The 21,855-nt window shown below is 42.0% G+C and overlaps 1 pseudogene; it reads right to left on the reverse strand.

Moving 5' to 3' along the window:
- Positions 1-20,362: 20,362 nt before the first annotated feature.
- Positions 20,363-21,855, reverse strand: part of LOC142250064 (uncharacterized) — a 134,789-nt pseudogene continuing 133,296 nt past the window's right edge.

Genomic DNA, 21,855 nt, shown 5'->3' on the forward strand with positions numbered 1-21,855 from the left:
TCAGTGTTTGCTAGTATAATGGCTTAGTAACAATGAGTTGGAGTGTGCAATGCAGGCAGACGTGCTGCAAATATCTTGGCACTAGTGGGACAATAATGAAGTCCAACAGCCACTTTTAGGATGCCACTAAGTTTCCTTAGTGTTTGCTAGTATAATGGCTTAGTAACAATGAGCTTGAGTGTGCAAAGGGCAGGAGGGTACAGTGGCAGGGTTGTGGGTCTGGGTAGAGGAAAGGAAGCCTCACTTTCTATCCCTCCTAATGGGGAAATGCAGCGAGGAAATCCCTGACCTTAGCTACACAGACGCTGTTGTCTTGTGTAGCTGTTAAAATCTGTTTTCACGGACCTGACTGTCACCTATGGCTCTGACCCTGCCGGTATTAGCCCTTAAAAGGACTGAAAGAAACTTCTATCCCTATTCTGTATAGCGCTGTGTATAGAGCGTACACAGCAGTATCGGAGACAGGAGCTACGCCAGCGGTGACTGACACCAAGACACAGAAGGCAGATAATGGCGTGCTGGAGGAAAATGACCGTTTTTATAATGCAGGGACATGTGACATGGACATCCTATCACACATGCCGTTGCTTCTCTGGCTAAAAGTCCACTTAGCTGTGTGTGTGTCTGGGATTGGCTGACATGCTGGCCCACCACACTACACGCGCGCGCTTAGGAAGGGAAGACAAGGAAAAAAAAAAAAAATGGCGATCGCCATTATCCAAACAGCAGTGATCTGAATGCGCTGTTCCCGCACACTATACACTGAAATTTCATAATAGTGTGAGTCACAGAGTGACTTACAGTATTTCAGCGGAAAGCCAGCTAGTAATTAGCTTGTCTTTTTGCTGCTAGAACTGTTCTCGAACGTATCTAGAACAATCGAGCTTTAGCAAAAAGCTCGAGTTCTAGTTCGATCTAGAACAGCCCCCAAAATCACTCGAACCGCGAACTGGAGAACCTCGAACCGCGCTCAACTCTAGTCAACACACTGTTTACATCAGTATTCCAAGTTCCTTAAGCCTAGCAAAAAGCAAGATTTCAGTTGTGCCTCAAACTAGGCATCCATAGCAGCCATGGCATTAGAAATGGTGTGAAATTTGGTACCCTTGAAGTGTTTCTTCAGGTTTGGAAACAGATGATAGTCGGACGAAGTTAGATCTGGTGATTAAGGTGGGTGGTCAACCAGCTGGAAGCCCAGTTTGACAGTGGTGGCTTGTGCAGTGTGAGCGGAGGTGTTGTCTTACAGGAACAAGATTCCTTTGGACAGCTTGCCGCGCCTTTTGGCCCCAGAGCTGTCTTCAATTGGTCCGAAAGTTCAATGTAATACCTTGCATTGATGATGGAACCCTTTTGAAGGTAGTCTACTAGCAGCCTGACCTCCTTAACCCAGAACAAAGACGCCATCACCTTAGTGGCAGATTTTTGCACCCTGAACTTCTTTGGATGAGGAGAGTCACTGTGCCTTCACTCTTTTGACTGCTCCTTGTTTTCAGGGTCATACAAATAAATCCAGGTCTCATCCATAGTGACCAGTCGATCCAGGAAGTTTTTATCAGTCCGGAAATGCTGACAAATGGACTAGAAGGTTTTCACTCGTATGCTCCTCTGATCTGTTGTCAAACAATTGGGGACCCACTTTGCAATTAGCTTCCTCATGTCCAAATGTTCATGGATAATGACACAAACACGTTCACGGGAAATCCCCATGATGTCTACTATTGCTTTAGCTGAAATTAGTCGATTCTCCAGTATGAGGTTGTGCACAGCATCAATGATCTCCGGAACAACAACCACTCTCGGTCATCCAGGACGTTCCTCATCATTGGTGCTGAAGTTGCCTGTTTTAAATTTGGCAACCCAGTTCTTAACTGTGGAATATGAAGGGCATTGATCCCCCAATGTCTGTGACATTTCACCATGAATATCCTTCACGGACTTTCATTGCAGAAACAAGTATTTTATCACTCCTCGGCTCTCAGTTGCTCTGAATATCGCATTAGACTCCGCCATTTTGTTTTCCTGCATGCGTAGAACACTGTTGCTATAAACAACAAACACAACATTTTGAAAACATATATTAGACACATAAGGCTTTCATGTGATGTGAAAGTAGTTACCATAGCAACAATCAGATCACAAAGACTTATCAGAAGCCCTTCATATGTCATATCACTGAGATTTTCCTCTAGGCCACGTGCACGCATCGAGTATTTGGTGATTTTTTTACCTCAGTATTTGGTGATTTTTTTTTACCTCAGTATTTGCTGATTATTTTTTACCTCAGTGTTTGTATGAAAAAACAAAAGTGGGTGCTAAATACAGAAGTGGTGCTCGTGTTTCTATTATACTTTACTTCTGATTGTTCCTTTCCTGGTTTTGGCTACAAATCCTGAGGTAAAAAACTCACCAAATACTGAATGTGTGCACGTGGCCTTACAGTTATTGTCACACCCGCTGATTACTACTGACTTAATCTCTAAAGTACCTCAGTCAATCACTGACATCGGCATTTAAGTACCACGATCAAGCCTGGATATTAGTTAGGTGACACTCGCCCCCTCTGTGACACGATGGCAGGAAGCTCATGAGTTGCTAAACGTCCCTGTGCACGTCATGTAATTTTTTCTTTGACTTCCAGCCTGTGGTTAGGCATCATAGGAAGCTGTAATTTTTTATACACAGCAATATGGCACTACTCTTGTGTATATTACAAGCAATCGCAGGTTCAAGCCTCCCAAGGGGACTAACAATTAGGGAAAAAAGTAGAAAAAATGTATAAAAATGGAATCACACACCACCTTTTCCCCAGTTAACAAGATAAAAGATTAATATACAGTACAGACCAAAAGTTTGGACCCACCTCATCTCTAGAACAACTATTAAGAGGAGACTTTGTGCAGCAGGCCTTCATGGTAAAATCGCTGCTAGGAAACCACTGCTAAGGACAGGCAACAAGCAGAAGAGATTTGTTTGGGCTAAAAAACACAAGGAATGGACATTAGACCAGTGGAAATCTGTGCTTTGGTCTGATGAGTCCAAATTCGAGATCTTTGGATCCAACCACCGTGTCTTTGTAGAAAAGGTGAACGGATGGACTCTACATGGCTGGTTCCCACCGTGAAGCATGGAGGAGGAGGTGTGATGGTGTGGGGGTGCTTTGCTGGTGACACTGTTGGGGATTTATTCAAAATTGAAGACATACAGAACCAGCAAGGCTACCATCTTGCAGCGGTGTGCTATTCCATTCGGTTTGCGTTTAGTTGGACCATCATTTATTTTTCAACAGGACAAAGACCACAAACACACCTCCAGGCTGTGTAAGGGCTATTTGACTAAGAAGGAGAGTGATGGGGTGCTACGCCAGATGACCTTGTCTCCACGGTCGCCAGACTTGAACCCAATCAAGATGGTTTGGGGTGATCTTGACCGCAGAGTGAAGGCAAAAGGGCTAACAAGTGCTAAGCATCTCTGGGAACTCCTTCAAGACAGTTGGAAAACCATTTCCGGTGACTACCTCTTGAAGCTCATCAAGAGAATGCTAAGAGTGTGCAAAGCAGTAATGAAAGCAAAAGGTGGCTACTTTGAAGAACCTAGAATATAAGACATATTTTCAGTTGTTTCACACTTTTTAAAGTATTTCATTCCACATGTGTTAATTCATAGTTTTGATGCCTTCAATGTGAATCTACAATTTTCAGAGTCCTGAAAATAAAGAAAACTATTTGAATGAGAATGTGTGTCCAAACATTTGGTCTGTACTGTATGTATATATATATCTATATATACAGTCATATGAAAAAGTTTGGGCACCCCTATTAATGTTAACCTTTTTTCGTTATAACAATTTGGGTTTTTGCAACAGCTATTTCAGTTTCATATATCTAATAACTGATGGACTGAGTAATATTTCTGGATTGAAATGAGGTTTATTGTACTAACAGAAAATGTGCAATCCACATTTAAACAAAATTTGACCGATGCAAAAGTATGGGCACCCCTATCAATTTCTTGATTTGAACACTCCTAACTACTTTTTACTGACTTACTAAAGCACTAAATTGGTTTCGTAACCTCATTGAGCTTTGAACTTCATAGGCAGGTGTATCCAATCATGAGAAAAGGTATTTAAGATGGCCACTTGCAAGTTGTTCTCCTATTTGAATCTCCTATGAAGAGTGGCATCATGGGCTCCTCAAAACAACTCTCAAATGATCTGAAAACAAAGATTATTCAACATAGTTGTTCAGGGGAAGGATACAAAAAATTGTCTCAGAGATTTAAACTGTCAGTTTCCACTGTGAGGAACATAGTAAGGAAATGGAAGAACACAGGTACAATTCTTGTTAAGCCCAGAAGTGTCAGGCCAAGAAAAATATCAGAAAGGCAGAGAAGAAGAAGGGTGAGAACAGTCAAGGACAATCCACAGACCACCTCCAAAGACCTGCAGCTTCATCTTGCTGCAGATGGTGTCAATGTGCATCGGTCAACAATACAGCGCATGTTGCACAAGGAGAAGCTGTATGGGAGAGTGATGCGAAAGAAGCCGTTTCTGCAAGCACGCCACAAACAGAGTCGCCTGAGGTATGCAAAAAGCACATTTGGACAAGCCAGTTACATTTTGGAAGAAAGTCCTGTGGACTGATGAAACAAATATTGAGTTGTTTGGTCATACAAAAAGGCGTTATGCATGGAAGCAAAAAAAACGGCATTCCAAGAAAAGCACTTGCTACCCACAGTAAAATTTGGTGGAGGTTCCATCATGCTTTGGGGCTGTGTGGCCAATGCCGGCACCGGGAATCTTGTTAAAGTTGAGGGTCGCATGGATTCAACTCAGTATCAGCAGATTCTTGACAATAATGTGCAAGAATCAGTGACGAAGTTGAGGTTACGCAGGGGATGGATATTTCAGCAAGACAATGATCAAAAACAACGCTCCAAATCTACTCAGGCATTCATGCAGAGGAACAATTACAATGTTCTGGAATGGCCATCCCAGTCACCAGACCTGAATATCATTGAACATCTGTGGGATGATTTGAAGCGTGCTGTCCATGCTCGGCGACCATCAAACTTAACTGAACTGGAATTGTTTTGTAAACAGGAATGGTCAAATGTACCTTCATCTAGGATCCAGGAACTCATTAAAAGCTACAGGAAGCGACTAGAGGCTGTTATTTTTGCAAAAGGAGAATCTACAAAATATTAATGTCACTTTTATGTTGAGGTGCCCATACTTTTGCACCGGTCAAATTTTGTTTAAATGCGGATTGCACATTTTCTGTTAGTACAATAAACCTCATTTCAATCCAGAAATATTACTGAGTCCATCAGTTATTAGATATATGAAACTGAAATAGCTGTTGCAAAAACCCAAATTGTTATAAAGAAAAAAGGTTAACATTAATATTTGATATTGCTTCCTCTACAAAAATCCAATTTCTCAATAAATGGAAATAATCAAGCCAGTTGTTAAATGACGTGATGTGAAAAAAAATCAAAACAAAATTAGCACATCAGCTCTGCACATAAACAACAAGCCCCCACAGAGCTCCACTAATTGTGATATAAAAAAAAGTTTTAGGTCTAGGAAAATGATGACAAAAAGCTATTTTATTTTTTTTTAAATCTGAATTTTTTTAAGCCCACAAAAAAGTAAAAAATAACATACATGCTTGTTATATCCGTAATCATACTGACTTGGAGAATCTTGTTTCCAACTCATTTTTACTATACAATGAACGCCATTTTTCATATCAGTTGTCATCATAGTTTTTCACGGATGAATGAATAAATGAATTACAAGGCATCTTCTATACTTTGCAATGTTATGCATGCACAGCCCACTAATGCCATCCGTGTGCTGTACGTGTTTTTCATGGACCCATAGACTTGTATTGGGCCTTGTCTTGTGTGCTGGTGGCAAAAAAAAGGACAGGTCCGCATGTGCTTTCACAAACACGTGGTCCATCTAAAAACACGTACATGTGAGTAGCTCCATGGATTATAAGGGTGGGTGCACACGATCAGGATTAGCAGCGTTTTGGTCCCAGCGTGTTTTTGCTACATCCTAGATGCTGCATTGTACAGTACAAGTACAGTGCACGGAATTTATAGAGATTTGCCCACTGTTCTTTTCTGCACAGCGTAAACTGTCATGCGGTGCAGCTTCCCGAGCTGCAGCATGTCAATTTATGCTTGCGGAGACACGAGTGTTATATGTTATCTGATCCTCAGCTGCTGTCACTCAACAAGCAGCTAATTTTATAAACTTTAATTTCTTGGATTTCAAAACCTAAACATCCGAGCTGACGACTAAAGGTATGTATAGAATCAGCCTGATAGTGCCAGTATAGCACTGGCTTTAGCTTATATACGAAAATCCTGGTGATTGGTTCCCTTTAAGGGAATAACTTGGTGACAGGTTCCCTTTAATTGTTTGTGGTTATGTTGGACCACAGGTTAATATAAAAAATCCTGCATCCCAGTTACAATGGATACAGCGCTACCATGATTGTTGTGGTATTTTTGTACTTTAGGAATTTTGGCTTCCCTCTCCATGAGTGGGTACAAAGTGAGTGTAAACATTATTGCTCAAAGTAAATTAGCAGTTAAGATTCATATCACCAGCAGAATTTTCCAGGATCCCAAATATTTAATCAGAGCTGAGCAATACCATAGTAGAAAATAACAAAAAAACATACACCCACTATTAAAATACCCTGGCGGAGAGCCAATATATTCAATACAATCTGACTTCCCTAAGCGGAGGATCAATAACTGGTTCCAAGACCACAATCAGAGAATTGTGGTGAATGACTGCTACTCTGAATAGTTTCCAGTTTGTAAGTTATATAGATAGTGGGATTAATATTGTTGTTTATATTATTGCAGATAAATATTTAATCCAGTGGATCAATAATTAGGATCAGGATGGAAAGATTAGCTCTTCCGAGGTGGGCTGGATATTTTTTTTTTTGCCATTTTTCTTTACTTTATGATGCATGATGAATGAATGAACTGAATGTTGTCATTCAAAACTATGACATATCTTGTGTTTCAAAAAAGCCCATATCATTGTCAGTGTCAATCTCACCCGATCTCAGTAAAATCACAAGATTTTTTTTTCAAAGACAAATTTTGTTAGCGAAAAAAATGGTCATCTGTGTCATGACCCTGGCTGTCTGTGTTTCCTTGAGTGTGCCCGGGTTGAGAGGCCACCCTCCGTGCCTCGTTCCTGGGATCACGGCTCCTTTATCTTCAGGGCACTTCCGTTCATGCGCTGCCAGTTATAATTCTGCTCTGCAGTGTGTTGCTGGTCCCTTGTAAGTTCTGATTGTTTCTCCCATCCTGATTACATTCGCCCTCCCTGCCTCCCATCCTGACTGTGTCTGCTACCCCGCCTTTCAGTCATTTACCTTCAGTGAGCTTCATGGCTATTCTCCAAAGCACTCACCTAATAGCAGTAGCAGTTGGAATATAAAATTACAGCTAATCCCAGACGTTTAGCCTCTTTTAGGCATCAATAGCTTTACAGATTGCAATGTCTTGAGGAAGGGGGCGCCCTCTGTCTTTTCATCAACAAGCCATAACATGAACATATGTTGGTGCAGCAGGGAGCCAAGCAATGGGACCCAGGTCTATATGGTAAATTTCAGAGGATGTTAGTCAACGCATAAATGACAAGCTATAATGCTGAATAAAATAATTAAACCCCTCCCCCCAAAAAAACAAATAAACATTATTTTCATAAAAATTACATTTTTCTTGGTGAACAACAAAAATATAATTATTTGGTATTGCCACAATCTTCACAACTCATAGAATAAAGATCATGGTACTGCATTGCACATTGTTTAAACACACACAAAAAAAAACCCCATAAGAGTATCAAATGTTGCATTTTTCTGTGATGCCCTAGCCTATCAGGTCGTCACAGGATATTGTGCAATCTGCCCTTCTGCACGGTATCCACCCTCCTAGGTTACGGATCCTGGTCCTTTGGTGTTGCTTACAGCTTAGCCAATTAAAATCCTAGGAACACTTCCACCTTTAACCTACCAGACACACCATTGGGGGGGCCTGAAGGGAATAGGGCCGCCCATTTGGAGGGTTGGTGAGGGAAAAGTGAGTAATAATAATAATATTTATTCATTTATATAGCACTATTAATTCCACAGCGCTTTACATAGAATGGCAACACTGTCCCCATTGGGGCTCACAATCTAAGTGCCCTCTCAGTATGTTTTGGAGTGTGGGAGGAAACCGGAGTACCCGGAGGAAACCCACGCAGTAAAGTGACAGTGGAGTTGAGCAGTGGAGAGTGAGAGGAGAGGAGGTGAAGTGACTCTCTGAGAGGGAGAAGTAGATAACAGAGAGTAGTAGATAGGGATGTCAAACCGCGCCACTGACTCAGCCGATCCAGGAGATTATGGATTGATGTTGCTTTTATTCATTACACAGATCAAGTCAACGCGTTTCGGGAGTCACAGCTACCTTCATCAGGACAGACTGGCAAGCAAAACAAATCTGCTGTACAAGGATTCCTTCCAGCAATATATACCTTACTGATGACGTCATGATCCACCCCCTTCTGAAAAAATCGGCGGGAATCCATACATAGAAAAAAATGTCATCATCTATTACATTCAACCTTTCTTATAGTAAATCAATTCAACATTATGATATCTGTCCTGACGACTAAGTGTATGAATTAAAAATGGATTAAAAAGAAAATAAAAACATGTGTTTGTGCAAAATCTATATGCGTACCTCTCTTTTATATATAGTGTCAAAATTATTGTAGGGAAACCATGCAAGTGTGCAACTAGACAATCACAACATTGCCTAGAACGTCTTTAGGAAAGTGTCAATCGATCAAAGCGGCTGGGTTGTGATCGTAAAATCAGCCAGCGCCATCCTGGAAGTGATCGTCGGGATGTGTTCAACCCATGGATTTATTACAAAGTATACTAAATGGAAACCTATTGAAGGAAAGCGTGTCTAAAAGGATTAATTATCCAGTGAGTAAAAAAGTACATGGTATAAAAAAGGATGAAAAAAAGAAAAAAGGAAAAGGATCAAATTTTATCCCTTAAAGAACAGTGTCATGGTCTTAGAACCAAAAACTAAATAGACCATGAGCTTAGTGGAGGGGATTTGTGCCAACACAAGGCGCTATAGTTCCCTGTGTGTCAGTGTAGGGAAGAAAATAGATGAATGTCCACATAATTGTTAATTTCCCCGACCGACAAACTAATGCGGATCATTCTATGGGAAAACAATTAATGTTGTTTTAGTCGAAAATCACCAACATCATACCATCATTTATTTAGGAATGATAATTTGGGGACCAGTAAAAAAGTAGATTAAACCCGGTTAAAGGCGTGGGAAAAAATACAGACATCTGCTTCGTAAGGATATGGAGCTAGTATAAGACTGAACTATGCCGTGAGGGTGAATAGAGTTCAAACCCGTGGGAACAAATCAAGTGCGCATGTCAAGGAGATCTCTCTCGAGGAATGTGTACAGACATCTGCTTAGTAAGGATATGGAGCTAGTATAAGAATGAGCTATGTCGTGAGGGTGAATAGAGTTCAAACCCGTGGGAACAAATCAAGTGCGCATGTCAAGGAGATCTCTCTCGATGAATGTGTTTGTATGGAGCTATGTGTGGTGTATAATGTGTCCCTAGAACACTGCAATTGTATTGTCTCTAACAGTTATTAAGAATATATATATATATGAATATATATATGTGTATAAATAATTCTAAAAACATAAGGCTATGACCTGATCATATTATTATTACAGCAGTTTAATAAAATAATTTGGAGTGACCACCTCAAACCTATAGGGATATAGAAGTCCTCTCTAACGATAAAAAACACTAAAATCATCACAACACATCATAAAATCATAATATTACATAAAAGGTTACGTTAAAAACATAAAGAAGAGTAGTCCATGATGTTCTCTAGTCAGGGATAATCCGTTGCTCGTTAGACGGCGTCCATATAAACAATCTTATTATTGGGGATATTGTGGTCATTTCTTTACAACACAGGCACAAACACAACAAAGGGACTACTTTAGGGAACAATAGCGAACTAATAAAACAGATCCGTTACTTCATTGAGCCCAAAGGGTTTAAGTGTGTTAAGTTTATAGATCCAATAGGTCTCTTTCCTTTTTAGAGCATCAATGCGATTATGTGAGAAAGGGGGTATCTGTTCGATCGGGGTGATTCTGATCTTTGAATTCCCATTATGATCCATAGTGATGTGTCTCGACAGACCATGTAACGTGAATCCTATTTTAATGTTGTGTCTATGCGAGTTTAACCTATTATGTAGGGCCTGTGTTGTTCTCCCAATATATTGTCTATCGCATTCACATTCAATCAAATATATGACATAATCTGATTGACAATTTAAACGTGATTTAATGGAAAAAACTTCCCCCCCCCGTTTTTGAGCAAAAATTAACCCTTTTATGTTGAATTGACCTGCAACATAGACAGTTCTTAGAGAAACATTTAAAGGATCCCTTAATATTATCCATGGCTTCCATGGGTTTTTTCTCTCTGAGCCGACTAGGAGCTAACTGATTTTTTAATGTCGAGGCCCTCCGATAGGTGATCCCAGGAACCTCAGGGATAGCTTTCTTCAGAAAGGGGTCATTCCGAAGAATACCCCAGTGTTTACGGATAATACTCTTGATTATATCCCCATCATTGCTATAAGTCATCACAAAATTGGACGAAAAATTCACACTTGTGTCCTTAATATTGTGATTGTTTGATCTTACTAGATCTGTCTGTGTTAGTTTTTTGTTGACATGATATGCTTTCTTGATTAATGGGACGGGATAGTCTTTCTCCAAAAACCTTTCTCTCAGGATATTGGCTTGTAGCTCAAAGTCCTTATCTAATGAACAATTCTTTCGGATTCTTTGGAACTGATTCTTTGGGATATTTTGTAACCATTTATTGTAATGGTTACTAGTAAAATGAATATAGCCATTGCTATCTACTTTTTTAAAAAAGGTTTTCGTATGGATTATTCCTTCATTGTGTGAGATGGTCAGGTCTAGGAAGTCAATATTATCCTTATTCATAATAGGGGAGAAAATAAGACCCCAATTGTTATTGCATATTTGTCCCAAGAATTCATTCAAATTATCTAGTGAATTGTCCCAGATCAGGAACAGGTCGTCGATATACCTTTTATAGACAATCACATGCTTGAATAATACCGACCCAAAAATGTATAATGACTCAAACATACCCATGAACAGATTTGCGTACGTAGGTGCGACTTTGGACCCCATCGCAGTCCCACAGCATTGGTGGTATAGTGTATTTTGGAAAGTGAAGTAGTTATTAAATAGTATAAACCTCATTCCTTCAAGGAGGAAGTTTTTTTTGCCCTTCCGGCAGACGTTCATCCACTAATAAAAATTGCTTAAAACACTCTAATCCTAGTTGGTGGGAGATGTTGGTATACAGTGCTGAGATATCTAGAGTTACAAAAACAAACGTGTCTTTCCACTCAATACTCTTAATTATATTGATGAGCTCTGTGGAGTCACGGAGATAGCTTCTCAGATTGGTGACATGTCTTCTCATAATGCGGTCAATGTAAGCTGCTAGATTTGCAGTCAAGGAATCAATACTTGAAATGATAGGTCTCCCAGGGGGATTCTCAAGATCCTTATGGATCTTCGGTAGGTGATAATAAAAGGCTAGTTTAGGGTTTTTAATACTGAGAAACTTAGTCTCATCCTTATTTAATATTCCTTCTATGACCGCTTTATTCACCAATACATGGTAATCAAGAATAGCCTGGTTATAATTGGCCATATCCACAGTCTCATAATGGAGAGGGTTAGACAGGTTCCTAAGCGCCTCCTGTATGTAAGTCTTTTTATTTTGTAATACGATCTCACCTCCTTTGTCAGCGCATCTGATTACTAGGTCAGGGTTATTTCTTAATGAGAGTAAGGCTCTTCTCTCATCCATATTTAAATTGGTTTTTACTGAATTCCTATAGCTTGAGAGTTTCTTAAATTCTTCCAAAACTAAATCACTAAAAGTTTCTAGATGGTGACCCTTACTCCGTACAGGATAAAAGTTGGATTTTGATTTTAAATCCGTATGATGAAAAATATCAGGGCTCTCTATGTATGTATTGGGATGGGTCTTGTGTATCTCAAAATGTCTAGTTAAGGTGAGCTTTCTCACAAATTTCTGAAAGTCCAAGTACAACTCGAAGTCATTAGCACTGGTAGCAGGACAGAAAGACAAGCCTTTCCTAAGAATTTTAAGCTCCCCTTTGGATAGGGGGTAATCTGATAGATTAAAAATACCTAAATTAATGTCTCGTGTAATAGATCTCTTCTCTCTTTTTTGTTTGACCCTAAATCCAGCCCTGGATCCTCTGTAGTGATTTTTCTCTTTCCTGTTCTTGGTGTCAGAAAGTTGGTTATATGGCTCTGTGACTTTCTGGCCAGGGCTAAAAAAGGAACACACGTGTTGCCTTTTTGGGAGTTATCAATGATAATCGTACTGGTTTTGGGGCTGATAATGGGGGAGGCCCTAGGAGATAGGATAGTCATCGGTTCATTATCACTAGGTATCTCAGGTAGGGGAATAAACTCCTCATGTGTAGATAATTCAAGGAGATCTATGAAATCCTTGTCGGGTTCATCTAAAGGGATCAATTTATTGAACTCTTTTTCCAAGGCTATGTCTCTGTCCTTGCGGATTCTTTCGATCTGAATCCTTAGAGCTTCGAGTTGTCTCTTAGTGCTTTCAAAATCTCTCACATTCCCATCACTCTTAGGAATATCTATCTGTATCTTATTGGACGGTTCACTCGGAACCCCTTTCTTAGGTGCCATATTTAGATTTCCCCCAGGGGGTTCAATAGAAGATATTTTAGTTTGTAATCCCCCTACATCAGAATTAATGGGAGTTTGTCGGATAGGGGTCGTCTCAGAGTTCAGAGAACTAGGGCCCACCATCCCATTCCTAGATGAGGATAGAGACCTTTTTCTACTCTTATGGAACTTGCTATTAACAAAGTTTTTACTATTGAAACTGTTAATTCTGAACCTGCGGTTAACAGGTTCTCTAGATGGATCCCGAGGGACAGGATCCTGAGATTTTGAGGGAATCATATCTTGCCTGTCCCTCTGTAATTTTTTCGACTTTCTGAAAATAGTATCTTGTTCCATTTGTGTGAGTTTAGTGTTGATATCGGAATTGGCTATTTTATATTCAGGGTGCAATTCAAATTGACTGAGTTCTTTATACAGATCCTTGATTTTGGCAGTCGCCTCATTGGCAATCACAGTCCTTTTCTTATATAAACATTGTAGCATATTCCTCATACAGTCATTAAGGATCCCCTCCCATTCCAGTGAAAAAACCGGATCAGAGGGGAAAGGAGAGTCATGTTTAATCCTTAAGCCCCTAGGGCACAACTTTTCTTCCATATAGATGGTAAGAAACCGGGCATCCAACCCAAAGCGGAGTTCCTCTTTCAAAAGATCCTCCAATTGTACAAACAGTCTTTTCATGCTCAACGTATCCTAGGCAAATTCAAATCCCAGTCAGTATTAATTAGTTCACGGGTACCTACTGTTTGTAGGATTAGTTTTTCCCTGGAGGACAAACGGTTGTTGAAGTAATCCATTATGTAGTATGACGACCCTCTGCAGCTATATCCACACCAAGGGAAGCTGGTCAAGCCAGATCCAGAATCAGTCAGAGGAAAACACTGTGGAAAAGAAGCGCAATAGGGTCTTACCCCAGAAAAATGGGGGGGAGTCAAGGAGGGTGGTCTTACTCACCTATAGGGGTTGTGAAAGTCACAACGCCTATAACAGCATATTAAGAAATCCAAGCCACGGCAGCGGACCCAAAAAATGGCAGATAACAGAGAGTAGTAGATAGGGATGTCAAACCTCGCCACTGACTCAGCCGATCCAGGAGATTATGGATTGATGTTGCTTTTATTCATTACACAGATCAAGTCAACGCGTTTTGGGAGTCACAGCTCCCTTCATCAGGACAGACTGGCAAGCAAAACAAATCTGCTGTACAAGGATTCCTTCCAGCAATATATACCTTACTGATGACGTCATGATCCACCCCCTTCTGAAAAAATCGGCGGGAATCCATATATCCATATATGACATAATCTGATTGACAATTTAAACGTGATTTAATGGAAAAAACTCCCCCCCCCCCCGTTTTTGAGCAAAAATTAACCCTTTTATGTTGAATTGACCTGCAACATAGACAGTTCTTAGAGAAACATTTTAAGGAACTATAGCGCCTTGTGTTGGCACAAATCCCCTCCACTAAGCTCATGGTCTATTTAGTTTTTGGTTCTAAGACCATGACACTGTTCTTTAAGGGATAAAATTTGATCCTTTTCCTTTTTTCTTTTTTTCATCCTTTTTTATACCATGTACTTTTTTACTCACTGGATAATTAATCCTTTTAGACACGCTTTCCTTCAATAGGTTTCCATTTAGTATACTTTGTAATAAATCCATGGGTTGAACACATCCCGACGATCACTTCCAGGATGGCGCTGGCTGATTTTACGATCACAACCCAGCCGCTTTGATCGATTGACACTTTCCTAAAGACGTTCTAGGCAATGTTGTGATTGTCTAGTTGCACACTTGCATGGTTTCCCTACAATAATTTTGACACTATATATAAAAGAGAGGTACGCATATAGATTTTGCACAAACACATGTTTTTATTTTCTTTTTAATCCATTTTTAATTCATACACTTAGTCGTCAGGACAGATATTATAATGTTGAATTGATTTACTATAAGAAAGGTTGAATGTAATAGATGATGACATTTTTTTCTATGTATGGATTCCCGCCGATTTTTTCAGAAGGGGGTGGATCATGACGTCATCAGTAAGGTATATATTGCTGGAAGGAATCCTTGTACAGCAGATTTGTTTTGCTTGCCAGTCTGTCCTGATGAAGGGAGCTGTGACTCCCGAAACGCGTTGACTTGATCTGTGTAATGAATAAAAGCAACATCAATCCATAATCTCCTGGATCGGCTGAGTCAGTGGCGCGGTTTGACATCCCTATCTACTACTCTCTGTTATCTGCCATTTTTTGGGTCCGCTGCCGTGGCTTGGATTTCTTAATATGCTGTTATAGGCGTTGTGACTTTCACAACCCCTATAGGTGAGTAAGACCACCCTCCTTGACTCCCCCCCATTTTTCTGGGGTAAGACCCTATTGCGCTTCTTTTCCACAGTGTTTTCCTCCGAGAGGGAGAAGTCACAGATGAGAGTTCCTGTGTACTAGGTGGCAGACGTTGGTCTGGGCATGGTAGGAGCTGGAACCCCGGTCGCAGGGGACAGTGTCAAGGGGCACGGACTGCCGAGGAGGGCGGCCGGCGGCCTTGAGCTATCACCGGGCAGGGGCCAGGGCACGACTGGGTACGTGGACCCCAGGCTGGAAAGTAGCTTCACATGTTCCGGTAATTTACCCGATGGTGGTGAAGACTTCAAGTGTCATCCCCAACCCACTCCAAAATTGGAGTACTAGCGCACCGATGGGATAGGACTTTCCCACTACAGTTCAAAGGAATCCTACACGTGAACCCTGAGAGCAAGCTCACTCCGTTAGAAATACGGGTGAGTGGGACCCGGAGAGTTTCATACCAACGAGTCCAACAGAGAGAAAGGTGCCAAGGACAGGGCCACATGCTAACAGCAACACCAAGGGCACGGACCCAGGCGTGCTCCTTACAAGCTGCAGTGGTGCTCAGAATTCTGGTTTACAAGTTGTCGGTGTTGTTATTCCGGGACTGAGTGAGTACATTGAAAACCCCTGTTCCTATCTCCAACGGCACCCATATACCATCCTATCATCAACGGGCACCGGGACACAAACCCCCTACCCACGGAGGGGTTAAACACCAGGCTGCCACACTATCATCACCGGGCTCCCCAACGGCAGCGGTGGTCCCTCCCATTACCACGTACCGTGGATGGCGTCACAAACTTCTAATCCCCCTGTACATAGTCCCCCTTTTATTGAGTGGCCGCACGACCCCCGGATCCGGAGACCCCTCGAGCCACCGCGGATCCGGATCCGAGCAGCCCAGCTGCTGGCACAGGAGCGGCACATTTCCACTGTTTTTTTTTTGCCATGAAAAACATAGGATTTTATTGTCCTGGCAAAGCAAATTAAATTTCTGAAATCTCATGAATGTGTTGGTTATTTCTTCTTTAAGAAGTTTCAGATCAACAGCAAGTTAATTTTTCACTGTATTTGCAGCATTTTTCACCCATTCTGATGACTGAGAAAAAAAGACATAACAAAAAAATGCATGCAAAAATGCAGCAAAGCAAAACGTGTGTTTCGTAGCCAGTTCTTCTTGCCATGCAACATATTTTTGATGCTGAAATATCTTCAACAAATAGTTAACATTTGCAGATACCCTAAGGGTTCCAATGATCAGTGTTTGCTGCATTTTGGATATAGCATGCTTCAGCTGCATCCAAAACGCTGCGTTGTACAATACAAGCACAGTGGATGGATTTCTAGATATCCCGTGCCCACTGTGCTTGTTTTTTCTGTAGCAAACACTGACCTGCGGTGCGTCTTTCCAGACTGCAGCATGTCAATTGTTTGCTGTGGATTCGCATGGGTCCTCCGTATGGAGAATACAAGCGAGAGAGCGCAGTGCACAAAACCCTGATCGTGGGTACGAGCAGCTGCAGTCTCCTGCATTCTCCTGAGGAGGAGACTGGCAGACCCGCAGGTCAGGACCCTCTGCGTCCAGGACGATGTCAGCGGCGGTGCTGACATCTCATCACCGCAACCCACGGGTGGCGTCACAGACAATCCCCTGTAAATATTCCCCTTTTTCACTCGTAAGCGACGGATGGCTGCGTGAGCCCCGGATCTGGCTGCCACTTGTGCCACAGCCACTGCCCGGATCCAAATGCCTCGAGCGGCGCCCCGGCTGTGATCTGTCCCCCGCCCGCGACAGATATTTGAGCAGAGTCCTGCAAATCTTTTAACAATAAACAAAAAGTGCTGCAAATAGCACGGTAAAGGGGCTGGTATTAGTTTGACGCCACGCTTGGATGCAGGTGTGACGTTCGTAAAAGTCCATGTGTTACAGTAGCTTTGAAGGTGAATGGATGACTCACAGGTTCCTCTAGGGCAATTCTTTAGGCTGCTTAGATAATTAAAATGTGAGCCACAACCCCTTGGTAAAGACTCTAAAAATTAGCACTAAATAAAAAGGCCCATATCTTTGGAATTACATGGCTGATGAAATAAATGGAAGTCTGGGAAGCAGGGGAGTGAAATAATAGTAGAAACTGGCAACTATCAACCTAGTGATAGGCACCCTTTAAAAGATACAAGATGGAACTAGCCATCAACTCCACAACTAAACTGTTTATTGCATTTTTTGGAGAATGTAGTCCAATTTTATCTAATATACAAAAAATACAAAAAATTCTAAAGCCAGCTTACCGGTACAGAGTCCGCAAGGAAATAGGGGAGGAGCCAGCCTCGAAAATCAAATGTAGAAATGGTTGTCCAAAGACTCCAGCAGACAAATTCCAGGACTCAGTAGATATTCTTAAATTTTTTTTTCTTTTTGCAAAGCAATTTTATTTGAATAGTTCCATTACAAATACATCCACACGTGGGGCAAGACAAATATCGGATAGGGGTAGTGGTCTCTCGGAATACGCGTTTCAGCATATGTGCGCCTTCTACATGGTCCCACTACCCCAATCCACCAAAACGCGTAGTCCGAGAGACCACTACCCCCTATCCGATATTTGTCTTGCTACACGTGTGGATGTATTTGTAATGGAACTATTCAAATAAAATTGCTTTGCAAAAAGAATTTTTTTTTAAGAATATCTACTGAGTCCTGGGATTTGTCAGCTGGAGTCTTTGGACAACCATTTCTAAATTTTATCTAATGTAGTTTTTGTCAGGACAATTTTATTCATTGATTTTACATAATTTTCAATTAATTTGACTACAAGGCGCATATCACTTTAAGCTTACTGTATCTAGTAATATATTACGTATTACTTTGAGACAGCAAACAGCACAACTTTTTTCTGCAAACAAGAACTGGCAAATAATTATCTTAGAGGGATAAATTATCAAACAGAGGAAAGCATAAAAGGTGATAATAACATGTCTGTGGGTGTTTGGGTGTTGGTTTCAGTTCGGGGTTAAAGGTTTATTATGTAAGACAAGTACAGTCTATATTTTGAACAGACTGTTCTGCTTTAAAATGCTCATAGATTAGGCTAAAATTACCCATTCACATGCTACTAATGATAGTAACTTAATGTAGTATATATATATATATATATGTTTTTTTATATATATATATAAAACATATATATATATATACATATACGTGCATATATATGTCGCGGGTGGAGGAGGGGACGCTGCGCTCACCCACTGCTCGGGTCTGGCTACTGCTGCTGCTGCGGCTGCTCGGTGGTGGCTCGAGCGGTGGGCCGATCCCGGGGACTCGAGCGGCGTTCCTCGCCCGTGAGTGAAAGGGGGGTTGGTGTGTGGTTTGGGGGATATTGTACGTGACGCCACCCACGGTTGTGGTGAAGTTGTGACATCACCGCTGCTCTGGATGGGGATCCCGGGAGCGATGACAGGGAGCAGCTTGGATGTTGGTTCTCCCCTCTGTGGGTAGGGGGTTGGTTGTCTCGGGGCCCGGTGAGGGGTTAGGGATGGCAGGCGGGTTACGGGGCCTGGTGAGGTGCAGGGTCGCGGGGGCAGTGCTGTGCCGCACGGCACGGTGGTACTCACTCAGCCAGTAATTCACACAGAGTCTCTGGTCAAACAAACGGCTGGATGGACGGGTCCCACAGGCAGCTGCAGTTGTTCTCCTCCCGGCAGGTTGATGGTGACTGCCTTTCCCTGCACCTGTGTTGTGTTTACGGTTCCAATGGCTTCCCACCGGTAACCCGCTCCCCAGCTTGGATGGATGCTGAGGGAGCCCCTTTTGCCCGCAGGCTCTGGCTCTGGGAACTGTAGCCTTGGCGGTGACTGTGTTTCCCTCTATGGTGTGAGCTGTTGCCTTCAATCGGGTCTTGGCTGCTGGGAAACCCCGGAGGTTCCCTTCGCTAACGGATTTGACCGGTTTTACGGTGACTCCTAGCCTGGTCAGGGTCCGTAGGCCCTGCCGAATGGTTCTGGCTTCTCTTCACTCCCCGATCCGGTACCGGCGGGCCACCGCCCGTCCCCGGTCCTTACGGTTCACTCCAATCAGCCTCTCCTGCAGACGGTCACTACCGTCTGCCAACCTTGCTGAGTGCCCGGGCCACACACCCGGACACGGTCAGTCTCCTCTACTACCACTTCCCTCTCCAAAACTGTTCTGAAACTCTTCCCGCCTCCAGGACTGTGAACTCCTCGGTGGGCGGGACCGACCGCCTGGCCCACCCCCTGGTGTGGACATCAGCCCCTGGAGGAAGGCAACAAGGATTTGTGTTTGACTTAGGTGTGCTTAGCCCTAGCCCACACCTAGGGGAGTGGGGTGTGTTGGTGTAGTACCTGTGACGACCTGGCTTGTCCAGGGCGCCACATTCCCCCTTAGTAAAATGTAGACGCACGCGGGCTGCCCGTCCATCACCGGTTTTATTTTCACAACTGAAAAAGAATAAAACGGTAAAACATGTAAAAGCATCATAAACATTTTACAACGGTACGGCTTCCGCTCTTCTCCCACCCAAACAACCTGGCCCTGATGCTGCCCCTAAGAAACAGGCAGCATCAGCCCCTAGAGGAAGGCAACAAGGATTTGTGTTTGACTTAGGTGTGCCTAGCCGGGGTGTGGGGTGTGTTGATGTAGGACCTGTGACGACCTGGCTTGTCCAGGGCGCCACATATATACAGTATATGTCTATATATGATTATATGATATATACTCACTTTTTAGTGAGTAGTGAATATATATATATATATATATATATATATATATATATATATTCACTACTCACAAAAAGTTAGGGATATTTGGCTTTCTGGTGAAGTTTAGGTAAAAAGTTCACTCTACCTTTATATTTTATCATAAAGTAGGACATTTAAGTAGAAGCATGCAATGGTGATTTTCTCCTCTCAAACAATTTCTAGAAAGAAAAGCCAACAAGTAGGTATACCACCCAAAAATGTCAATGTCTCAATAACTTGTCATGTGATCTTGAGCATCACTTACAGCTGACAACGACGTCTCATGTTATTCACAAGTGGAGTTATTGTCTGCTGAGGCAAGGCATACCACTCGTCTTGAAGGACGGCACTCAAGTCATTGAGGTTTTGGAGTTACACACCTCTACATGGCGGCTCAGCTGATCCCATAGGTTTTTTATGGAATTCACTTCTGAAGAAAGTGCAGCCCACTCCATTTGAGGTACTCCAGTCTCCAGCAGCCGTTCCCTCATGATGCCACTTTGCTGAGCTGGAGCATTGTCATCCATGAATATTAAATTAGGCCTGTATGGTTCATGCAGAGGCACAATGACTGGATTATTGATATTATTCAAGTAATAGGAGCTTGTCTGTACCATTCACAAAATATGTAAATAATGTATAATTCAGTTTACCTTCAGTGGCCCTGTGTGTTGAATTCCAAAGCCGCACGGACTTGCAGGAGCTGTAGCTGCATGCACAGAAGTAAACCAAATGAGATGTCCGGTGCTGAGGAAATTAAAAGTTCAGCCAGGTAAATTTCCAAATTTTATTCCACGTTTAGTGTTACAAGTAAAAGAATACAAAGGTCCAAATGAAAAGAAGAAAAATTGACAGCTATGTCAATTCACAAAGTATAGGACAGTTCTGTATTGACTAGACCAGGGGTCTCAAACTCGGCTGGGTGTATGGGCCGCACAGAGAAAAAAAATAATTTGGGGGGCCGCATTCTTTGCGGGACAAAGTGACATTTATATTGGTACCATATATTTTTTTTTACACACCTTTGGATCACTGATTTTCAACATTTTTCACTTGTTTATTATAACAAATGTGCACATTCTTTGGTTAAATATAAAAAAAAAACATAACAAAAAAAAAAATTTGATGGTAAAAAAAGTGTCATGCCTTATTTTGTTTTTTTTTTACATTTTATCCCTTTCTTGTAACTAATAGTGTTACAATTATCACTATATAGAAATTTTGGCCAACATCTTTTAGTAATGTTCCCCATCCTATAGTAATGTGCCCACCTTGTCCCCATCCTATAATAATGACCCCAGCCTTGTCCCTATTCTAATGTCCCCATCGAATAGTATTATGCCCATCCTTGTAATGTACCCATCTTTTAGTAAGGTGCCCACCTTGTCCCCATCCTATAGACATATGCCCACCTTGTCCCTATTCTATAGTAAGATGCCCACCTTGTCCCAATCCTATAGACATGTGCCCACCTTGTCCCTATCCTATAGTAATGTGCCCACCTTGTCCCCATCCTATAGTCATGTGCCCACCTTGTCCCCATCTTTTAGTAATGTGCCCACCTTGTCCCAATCCTATAGACATGTGCCCACCTTGTCCCTATCCTGTAGCAATGTGCCCACCTTGTCCCCATCCTATAGACATGTGCCCACCTTGTCCCTATCCTATAGTAATGTGCCCACCTTGTCCCCATCCTATAGACATGTGCCCACCTTGTCCCTATCCTATAGTAATGTGCCCACCTTGTCCCTATCCTGTAGTAATGTGCCCACCTTGTCCCCATCCTATAAAAATGTGCCCACCTTGTCCCCATCCTATAGACATGTGCCCACCTTGTCCCTAT

Source organism: Anomaloglossus baeobatrachus, chromosome 8 (assembly GCF_048569485.1).
Source record: "Anomaloglossus baeobatrachus isolate aAnoBae1 chromosome 8, aAnoBae1.hap1, whole genome shotgun sequence".
Lineage (NCBI taxonomy): Eukaryota > Metazoa > Chordata > Amphibia > Anura > Aromobatidae > Anomaloglossus > Anomaloglossus baeobatrachus.